Genomic DNA, 11,177 nt, shown 5'->3' on the forward strand with positions numbered 1-11,177 from the left:
CAGTGAGCTCTTTGGCTGTCCACTGTGTGAGCAGCCCTTGCAGTCACAGAAGAACCAAGAAATTCCGGAGCTCCTTGGGTCTCATAGAAAGATCACTTGGCAGAGTAGGCAGAGTGCTGGTTGTGAAGTCAGAAAATGACTTCGGATTCTACCCAGTGGGGTCGGGCTCTGGAGGTCTCTAAGTCTTAGATTTTTTCACATGGGTGGAAAATATATGGAATTAGAATAATGAACTCAGATTTTTTTAAAAAAATTAAGCCCTCATGTATTTAATAGTTTGTGCTAGGCATTGATAATTATAAATGCAATTTAATGACTTAATGGTTGAAAATCTAGACTCCAGAGTTAGACCATCTCAATGTGAATCCCTGCTTCCCCACTGGTCATTGGCAGGAGATTTGGAGGTTATTTAACCTTTCTCCTCAGATTCTTCATTCATAAAATGAGGATAAAAAGACCTTCCTCTTAGGGTTATTTTGAGTATTAAATGAGTTAATCTATGTAAAACACAGCAGCTCCTGGCTCATAAAAAGTGCTATTCATTTGGCTGTTAGTGTTATTAGACATGATACCTGCTTAAAGACAGGAACAATTCAGAGATGAGAATAACAGTGTATCCAGGTACTATTTGACAGAGGTGTATGGACACAAAAGAAGTAGGGGCCAATTTGTATATGATCTAGAAAGTTTATACTAACTTATTTGACATCATAATCAATCAACAAGCCAAGAATAGCTATGTATTACCACTCAAAGAAAGTTGAAGAAGCTATTAATCTGTCCAGGCTTTCCAGGTCTGGGCTGATGCAGTGTCTTGTGATGGAATATGACTAAACAGGGCCACATAGTTCCTAAGTGGATCCCTTTGACTCTCTCAGTTGCCAGAACTAGCAGCTAAAGAAGGTGGGCTGGGGAAGGGTCACAGCGATAGGGCTGTAGGCCCTTCTTGGTTAACTCAGGAGCCAGCTTCTCTGGCCCAGTCCAGCTGTTCTCTCTGTTCTCAGAAGCACAGCAGTCTGGGCTGACCTTTTCCATTGCACCTCCCTATTCTTTTTCCAAGATTTATTTCTCCTGGGGGAGAGATTAGGAAGAATAAAACAATTGCACAACTTTTCCCCTTTCTGCCTTTGCTAAAATTATTCTAATGTACTGGCCACAAAATACTAGCAACTCAAAAGCAGGAGTCTGCCAAGAGTCAGTTCTGATCGAGAACTCACACTAGGTCTATTTGGAGAAGACAGGACAAGATCAAGAAGACAAGAGGGAGTTAGAGACCAGCTGTCAGTACTGGAATTTCTAAGAGCTGAGTGGGGATGAATACCTGAAAGCAAGGAAGAAGGAAACAAAGGATGGGAAGGAAGAAGAGAGAAGAAACCAGCAGAGGTGAAGGTGGCAGTGAAGGAAGCATTGAATTATTTCTGTAGAATCAGGCTGAATTCACAGTTATTCTGTGGAACTTCTTAAAGAGGCCAATAATATAGGTTTGACAGAAATTATTTACACTACTCACTTTTGGGAAGAAAGTTATAGACTCCCAAGAAAGAATTAAAAACATACTTTAAATTTAACTTTACTTTAAATTTAAATTAAAAACAATTTCTCAAGGGAGAGAGAAATTCTCGGTTTGGGGGTTTATTTTTCTTAACTTAACTGCAGTTAACCATTCATGGAACTCAGAGAGAAGCCCTTAGAACCATGAGGTTGAGTGAAGCAGCAAATGAGAGCAGTGGTGTGTCTAGAGACAGGATGACGGACCCTGTATGGCATCAGAATTGAGTTTCATTGCTCTCTTGGCTCAAGCGAACACCCAGAGCTTGCTCTTCATAGTACCAACCCGTGTACAGGTGCAGAGTGCTAAAACCATAAACCATATAAACATCTTTCCCCTTCCAAACTCCACTGCCCTTCTTGATGCCAAAGATCCAACCTCTAATTAAAGAAGCCTTATGGCTGTCTTGGACCATTGAAATGAGGGAAGTCCCTAGTGAGGATAGTTCAGACAGGACTGTGCAATATCTTGAGTCACAGACAGATCTTCCTGCTGAATGGTCAACTGGCAGTAGGTGGGCATGTGTCCTATATGTTTAAAATTCAGTTTCCCCAGAATTTGTTGGTGATGCTTTCAAATATTAGATTTTTCTCTTATTAGGTCAGCATAGTCTACTTTAGGTCCTGGGGCCAGAACCCTATTATAACATACCCAAGCATTTCAATCACTAGTTCAGCATCACTAAAGTCTTATCTCTTGTCCTTCCTTATTTCCAACCCCAGTTCAAAGGAATTAAGACAATTTCTCCTACCCTGAATCTGCAAACTGCCATGGCACTCCAAACTTCTGATAGACTCAACATTTTAGGGTTTAGAGAACTTAAGAAGTGGAGGATGAGATGAAAGATGGGAACAAAGAGGAAACAAAGACCTCACAAGAACTCGTTCCTGCTGGGATAATCAGAGGTCAACACATGAACTATCTCAGATCAACACTAGAATGACTGGGAACATGGGGAGTGGAGAAAAGCCATATGCAGTGATTTATTCCCTCATGCTCTCTCTTTTCCCTCATCTCCCCTTTTTTTAGCTGAAGTGTCCTCGATGATTCCCTTCATGTAGGCAATTCAGAGTTTTACTAGTTCCTTCTTCATATCTCTGTGGAAAGCAAGTTCTGACTCGCATAATCAGGAGGCCCAATACTGGCTCATCCACTGAGAAAGTGAGCAGGGTCAAAAATTCTTCAGTCTCTCACTTCTGCGGCCTGTAAGACTGTTTCAAATCCCAGTTTCACTTTGTAAGCTTTCCCTTTTGGTAATATTTTAATGGGCTCAATCACTGCAAGTGATTCGTTTGGGTCAGTGTTGGGGAGGAAAGTTCTGGCCCAGCTTTTTGCTCTGACTGCCCTGGAGTATGGGTGGAGGTCTCAGTCAGGAAGAGTCCAGAAGGCCACGTTTTTTCTTTTGTCTACTCCAAGTGGCCATTTAGAAATGTAGTGGTTCTGCTTTGCTAATTCATTTTGGAAATGTTTTCTAGAAATCATAGCCTGGGGTTAAGTGCACTACCTATGGCAAATCCTGATTTGTGAACCCAATGGAAATATATGTTTTCAAGAGAAGTGGGAAGAATTCTTTAGTACATACCACTTTTAAGTGTTGATCCAATCTGGGTGTGGCATAACACATCCTATATTTAGAGTTGATTCAAACTACTGATCATGAGTCCAATTATTTAGTTAACAGAAGAGTTCAAATTCAAGTGATGGCACTTGTTTTAACACAATAATTATTGAGTAACAATATATTTGTCTTTCTCTTATAAAAAAGCTAATTTGAACGTATGGCTTAAGCAAACCTTTTGAAATGTCATATTTTGTGAACTAGCATGTACTGAAGAAAGTAGGTAAACATACCATCATAAATGAATGCATTTATGCATTATTAGAGTGGAATATTAGAATGGAAAGGGATCTTGTAAATAAAGAAACTGAACCCAGAAAAATAACAAATAGAAGTAATGGACTCACTGTCATCAGTATCAAAACACTGCAACCTATAGGTTTCATTTTTTCCTCTTTAAATTATGAACTACTTCAAACACATAAAAAAGAATGGAGAAAAACACAAGCCAACATACTTAATATAAACTTTTACCAAATTTTAGTCAATAATTTTTATTCTGAATTTTAAAACCCTATGCACTCATCACTGACCCTATTTCTCTCTCTCCCTCCTCAGTTATACATATAATATTATTTTTCATGCACTTAAGCTTTTTTCTGTTTGCATTCTTGTCTCGTATTTTCTGCAATATTTGAATTCTATAGAATGAAGAATATAAAAAAATAATACTGAAGACCAGCCACAGACTGGGAGAAAATATTTGCCAAAGACACATCTGATAAAGGACTATTATCCAAAATATACAAAGAACTCTTAAAACTCAACAATAAAAAAAATTTAAAAATGGCCCAGAGACACCTCTCCAAAGAAGATCTACAGATGGCAAATAAGTACATGAAAAGATGCTATACACTGCACATAAATGTTTATAGCACTTTTATTTCTAAATGACAATAAATAATCAAGATGTCTTAGTAGGTCAATGGATGAGGTATGGTGCATCCAGACAATGGAATATGATTCAGGGCTAAAAAGAAATGAGCTATGAAACCATGAAAAGACATGGAGGAACCTTAAGTGCCTATTACAAAGTGAAAGAAGCCAGTCTGAAAAGGCTACCTATTAGATGATTCCAATTGTATGGCATATTGGAAAAGGCAAAACTAGAGACAGAAAGATCACAGGTTGCTGGGGGTTGCCAGGGACGGGGGGATGGGTGGGAGGATGAATGGGCAGAGTACAGCTTTTTAGGGAAGTGAAAATATTCTATAAGATACCATAATGATAGGTTCATGTCATTTTACATTTGTCCAGATCCACAGAATGTAAAACACCAAGAGTGAACCGTAATGTAAACTGTGGACTTTGGGTGATTATGACATGTCTATGCAAGCTCGTTAGTTACAACAGGTCCATCACTCTGGTGGCTGGGCTTTTGTGGAGAGGGGGGCATATGGGAAATCTCTGTATCTTCTCCTCAACTTTGTTGTGAACCTAAAACTGCTCTAAAAAATGAAGTCTTAATAAAAAATTAAGCCTAATTAGCAAATAAAATTCTGATAATAATACTGATTACATATAATAATATTATATACTGACTATATATATTATAATATATAAGGTATGTAATATATCAGTATATACTATTAATATATATAATATCATATCTTGATTCTATATGTGTTGCTATATATAATTAATATATTATATAACTATATATTGCATATATAATTATATATGTGTTATATATTTATATAATCAGACATCTGTTGTTTTAGTAGATGGAAAAACTTGTGAGAAAAACAAACACCATGTAGAGCCTGTAAATGTTTTTGCATAACTGTAAAGCATTCTTGGAAGTGGCTAGTGAAAAGGATTTTAATTTTTTTTTAAAGTAACTATGTTATTGTTTACATCTGTAACTTTACCTGTTCGCATTTAAACATTGTGGTGAAAATGTAGGCATAGTAGCTTTCAGCCTTAGAATAAACAACCATTAGGATTGAAAACACACACACACACGTGTATTAATGATGTGTAAATTTTATCACTTTTATTTTCTGTTTTGGGATACTAGAAAGATAAGGTATGAAAGCCCAAGATAAGAGATTTCCAGGAAGTGAATGTGTCCATCAACATTTAAGAGACGGATGGAGCAGCCCACAAAGAAGTTAGAAGGAACAGAAGTGCCTAAGAAAAACAGAAGAATGCAATGTTATCATTGAACATTATCACAGTGTTGGGAGAGTTAACAATGTCCAAAATGATGCTGTTTTAGGGAATAGTAAAGAGCACATTTAGAGTGTTCACATAGGAAGGAAGGAGGAAAACTGAAGAATTTCTTTCACCACTAGACATGCAAGCATTCGATCCTTTGCTCAGCCCAAAGGCACACAATTAAGTTCTTTCATTTAGAGAAGCTTAATATTAGAGTTTCCAGAATAAAAGAATTTCAGACTTTATAATTCTGCACATGAATAATTTCTATAAAATAGCTCAGAATACAATTCCTTCTTGTCTATTATTTCCATCTATAAAACTATCACTTATAAAACATTGTTGATCAAAACCAAACCCTGTGCAAATCCTTACCCACTATATCATGTTACCTCCTCTGAAAGAAACTCAAGAGTTTGGGTTTGAAGCCAGTTGGAATTCCATCAATCGCACTTATTAGCTATGTAACATTGGGCAAGTTATTTAACCACTATCAGCTTCAGTTTCCTCTCCCTTAAGTGGAAATGATAGGGTTGTTTTGAGGATATGTCAGATAATTCATCTAGTAAGTGCTTAATGAGTTAGAATAATACTGAGGCTCTCGTAACCTGTTTTAAAATGCCATTCTTTTTGCTTTAGTAATTTTCTTTCTCAACACATATATCCAGGTCTTTGGTGTTTGAAAAGTACCTTGCAACTAACTTATTCTCTGATTTACATGCACTTATTTATAACTGCTATTAGTGCAAACAATATGACCTCTCCTTGACGAAGTTGAGCCCTACCCCTTTGCAGAACTTCTTTTATTTTTTTTTGCCGTCAGCACTTGAGTGGTAGCTGGCTGCTAGTAACATGACCCACTCATGAATTATGTTAAGCTTTGCTGCACTTCCTCTTGATCAGTGTGGACACCTTGTTTCCAGAATTTTTTTTAGTGCCTTTGTCTAGGAACTTTAATCTGTAGCTCATCTTACATTCTTTTCAGAAATGTTTTTGGTGTGAAGAACGCACCGGTCTCAGAATTGGAGGCAAATGCGACATTCTCAAGGAGAGAGGGGAACCAGAGAATGCCAGATTTAGACACAATAACCTAATGGCAAAAAGGTGGTTCTTTGAGGGCAATTTTTATGGACAAGTCACATCAGTGTAATTCGTCCCGTTTCAACGGGCTAAATAAACCCGTTTGGGTTAAATAAAGAGGCACAGTGTGATACAAGAAATAGATACGTCCCCACCAGCTTCCAAGTTTAGGTGCTGAGGATAAACCAGCCAACTTGTAAGGATGAATCACATCTTCAAAGCGGGGGAAAGGCTGACATCCACGTGTTGTAAGTGGACGTCCCCCTCCAGGAACCTTGGAGAACACTGGGGCTGAGGCTCTCTCAAGAGTCTGCTGGACTGGCAGTCAGTGTCTTTTAGTCAGAAATTAGATGAATGCTGGAATTGTGGATGCATGAGAGGATGGAGCTCTTATTTCCCTGACCTAATGCTGTGTAGGAGCAGGCTAAAAATACCGGGCTGACTACAAGGCAAATGACGTTTTCAGTGCCTATGTTATTGCTTTTAATTCAGAAAAACTATTTTTACATGCAAGTCAATCTTTTTATTTTTGCAGACGGCTCTTCATCTTCTAAAAAGAGCTGGACCAGACTCATTTTTAACCAGTTTGTTTAAAAGTATTCTGAGCTGTTCGAGATTTTATTTTAAAAAGTAGAGCATTGGGGCGCCTGGGAGCCTCCATCAGTTAAGCCTCTGACTTCAGCTCAGGTCATGATCTCATGGTTTGTGGGTTCGAGCTCCACACTGGGCTCTTTGCTGCCAAAGTGGAGGCTGCTTCAGATTCTCTGTCCCCCTCTCTCTGTCCCTTCCCCAGTTACTCTGTCTCAAAAATAAACATTAAAAAAATAATAAATAATAAAATAAAATAAAATATAGAATATTAAAAATACCTAATAGGGACATGAATTGTTAGTAAAGTATAAAATATAAGCGGCCAACTCTTGATTTCAAGTCAAGTCATAATCTCACAGTTCATGAGGTCGAGCTCTGAGTCAGCTGTGCTGACAGCATGGAACCTGTTTGGTTCTCTCTCTCTCTCTTTCTCCTTCTCTCTCTGCCTCTCTCTCTCTCTCAAAATAAATAAATAAACTTTAAAATAAAATAATAAAATAGTGAATGTGAAAATTCCTTAAAACTAATGTGTCGGAAACCTTAGCCAATGTGGTGCTGCCAGGTACGGCTCTTGAAACAACTTCTAAAAAATTTTTAGAAAATTTTGTCTTCTGTTATTCATTTTTTTTTCAGGAAGAAGCAAAAAACAACTGAATGAATTACAGATGATTAGAGGTGGTTAATAAGGACCAAGTCCAAAGGTAAGTTGGGTTTATCAACTTAAACGGCATTTAATGCTCTCCCTTTGCTCCTTAGGCCCTTGGTAGCAGCTCTTGTTCTTAGTTATATGAAGGGCAAGAAAGCCTGAAGACAGCTATGAAGACGTATCTAAGCCACATCATCTAAAACATAGAGTTGTGATCATAAATACAAACACAGTCAAGGACTCCCCAAACCCTGGCATTTCTGAAAATAGGCATATCCAGGTGCCAGGCCGGGCGCTGGGCCCGTGGGTGACAGCCAGACTGACCACTCTGCGGGCAGTCCGTTCTGTCAGGCTCCACGGACATGAGCCTTGCTTCGGGGATGAGATTTCCTTCAAGGACTCCGGGCGAGCTCCTGGAGCTGTCTCACTGGCTGACCTGGGAAACCCACACCAGGCAGCAGAGGCACCAGAGGGGGAGACGGGTTTAAACTTTCAGTTATCTTACTCCAGTCTCATTCTGGAAAGGAGGCAAAGAGCTCATCGGCTTTGCAAAGCGGAGAGACAGATATCCAAGGAAACACAAAAGCCAAGGTTAGTTTAGATTCAGAGAGTCACTGCTCCATAAACCTCGCCCTGCAGAAATGAGGGAGGCAGTTCTGGGTCAAGCCAGTTCTTAACACATGTGCAAAATGGACCACCCAAGAGGCAGCTCTTCCTGAGCAAAATGGCTGCCTTCTACTTTCCTGTGACTGCAACTCTGGGCCCAGGAGCAAGCTGATGACAGCAGTCTAAGGGCATAGAGGACCTTTTCTGTTCATCGTGGGCATCTAAGATAGCAGATAGCAGAAAAGAACACTATTCGATTCAAAGCTTTCACCAGTGTCTCATGTATTCAAGTATTTCTAATGGAGAGGATTTAAAAAACAGTCAACTCACTAATGCATTGTTTTCATCTGACTTCTTTCACATTTGTACAGTGTGAAAGAGATGCCCTGGGGATTTCTTGGAATAAGTCATAACCAAGCAGTGTTGCTGTTTTATCGCTACTCCTGAAGTCCCACAATGTAAGCCTCTTTCCATTTACACCCCTAGTATTGTTTATTCTTTCTCACTATTGTATGACTTGCCTTTTCAGCTCTCTCCTCCAAATTATACAAAGTTTAGCTGGAGGCTTTGACATCTATTAAAATACAGGGTCTCCTTCAAGTAGTAATATACTTGATTTCTGTTTTTACTTAGGACGTGAAGTTTATTGTCCTATCAGCTGGGCCCCAAACAACCCCAACCAAGTTCACCAGTTTGCAGACTAAATCTGGCCTGCAGATATTTTATTTGGCTGGCGCAGTGATTTTTTGTTTTGTTTTGTCTTGGTTTTGTTTGGTTTTGCTTTGTAATTGAATTTGAATGACTTTTGGCAGAAGAGTCTCAAATTCCATAGACCCCACCCCTCCCCATTGCCATGAACCTTACAGACACTGGGGTTTGTGATGATTGCCCAATATAGTAAATGGTGATAGGAGGTACTCATGTCTCATTGCCAATATTGTGATAAAAGCTTTCAATATTTCACCTTTAAATTTTATAAGATTCTTTTTTTTTTTTTTTTGCTTTGTACTTATGCTGTTTGTCGGTGGGTGGGGTTTTTTTGAGATTATCAGATAAAGACCTTTCTACTTCTGTGTACTATAAGTTATTATCATAAATAGGTGTTGAGTTTTATCAAGTACTTTTTCTGCCTCTACTGAGATGACCATATTATTTTTATCCCCTTTTTCTGTTAATTTCTCAACTACTTTGCTTATCAAATGTTAACTAAACTTATATTTTTAGAATAATTCCATCTTGGTTATACTACAATATCCTTGATACACAGAGCTTGACTAGGTTTGCAATTATTTTGTTTAGAATTGTTACCTAACTTGAAGAGAAAGCTTAGTTTTAAATTTTCCCTTTTAGAGAAGGAAAGATCTTTGGTTACAAAGGTCAAGGAAATGCTCGCTCATTACAGAAGTTGGGAAGGGTTCCTCTTCTCTATTCTCAGGAAGAGTTTGAGCCTGGGTTGGCTCAGTTGGTTAAACATCTAACTCTTGGTTTTGGCTCAGGTCATGATCTCATGGTTCATGTGATCGAGTCCCACGTCAGGCTCTCTGCTGACAGCACAGAGTCTGCTTACGATTCTCTCTCTCTCCCCCTCCTGTGCTCTTGCTCTCTCTCTCAAAATAAACAAACTTTAAAAAATTAATTGATTTAAATGAAATCTCAAGTTAACTGCCTAGGGTTCTAAATAATAGCCTCCTATTGCCTTCTTAATGTCTGTATGATTTCTATTGGTGGCTCCTTTTTTGTTTCTGATATTGGTTTCTCTACTTTTCATCAGTCCTGCTAGGAGTGGATTGATTTTATTAATCTTAGAATTGACTTTTGGCTTTATTTTCTCTGTATGTTTGCTTTTTAATTTACTTTTAATTCATAATGACTCAGATATGACTGCACCATAACATATAATTAGGCATCCAGATGTGCAGCTATGTGCAGAATCATCACGAATGTGACACGTACAGACCCTGGCCATCCAGATATGTTGCATAGGGTGGCCTCAAAATCCCACGTGGCTTTGCTGTCAGTGATGTGGTCTTCTGAGACAGGGAATGGTTTGTGGAATCGTTCCAGTGAAACCAAATACAGTCTTCTCTCCAGTTACAGTTATTACCGGAAGATTCCATGTATATTAAAACAGTACAGAAATACTTTGTGTTAATACAAAGGAAGGTAGGCTCTAGGTAGATTTTTCATCTATGTCAATTTCCAGTGAGACAAGGTGAAGGTGTGCAGGATGTGGTACAATTATTTGATTGCAGAACACCTTGTATCCCTGACCCATCTCACTGAATGTCCACAGCGTTTCCCAACCACTGTGACAAAAGGGAAATAAAAGCCTCCTAAAATTTCCAAAATGTCCTTGGGAAGCTCTACTATCCCACTGAGGTATAACGACTGTTATGGGGGAAGCCACATGATAGATTATCCTCACTTTTTCATGGTCAAGAATGGATCTGTCTTTAACTCCTCCATCTCCACTAAAATTCAGAGTTGACTATTGGGCTCCACTTTGCTCTTCTTGGACGAGCTATGGCTCCCCAGGGCCTGCCCTAAACGAGACTTCCTCTGGGCTCTCTCCAGTCCACTCCTCCTACACATAATAGTGCTCACTGACCCCCACTGCAGCGATGCCAGTGCAAGATCTGTTCCCAGGTTGAGTGGCAGCCTGGATCTGGGTCTCTATAAAGCCCTGTGGGAATCCTTCCACCCCTCTTCTTCACTTGGGTCATCCTGGACTGACCTGCAGTGTAGCCTGAGCCCTTCGTTCCAGCAGGTGTTTACTGTGGCCTCAGGCTCCCTCCCTGGAGGCCCCAGAGGATTTTCCATATCCCTAACTGGCATCAAGGCTGAGTGGAGGCACAGTAGGTAGGTTCTGATTGGGCCTGGCACACCAAGTTCATTACATATTTTAGGGGCTCCACCTGGATTATTTG

Source organism: Suricata suricatta, chromosome 2 (genome assembly GCF_006229205.1).
Source record: "Suricata suricatta isolate VVHF042 chromosome 2, meerkat_22Aug2017_6uvM2_HiC, whole genome shotgun sequence".
NCBI classification, from domain to species: domain Eukaryota; kingdom Metazoa; phylum Chordata; class Mammalia; order Carnivora; family Herpestidae; genus Suricata; species Suricata suricatta.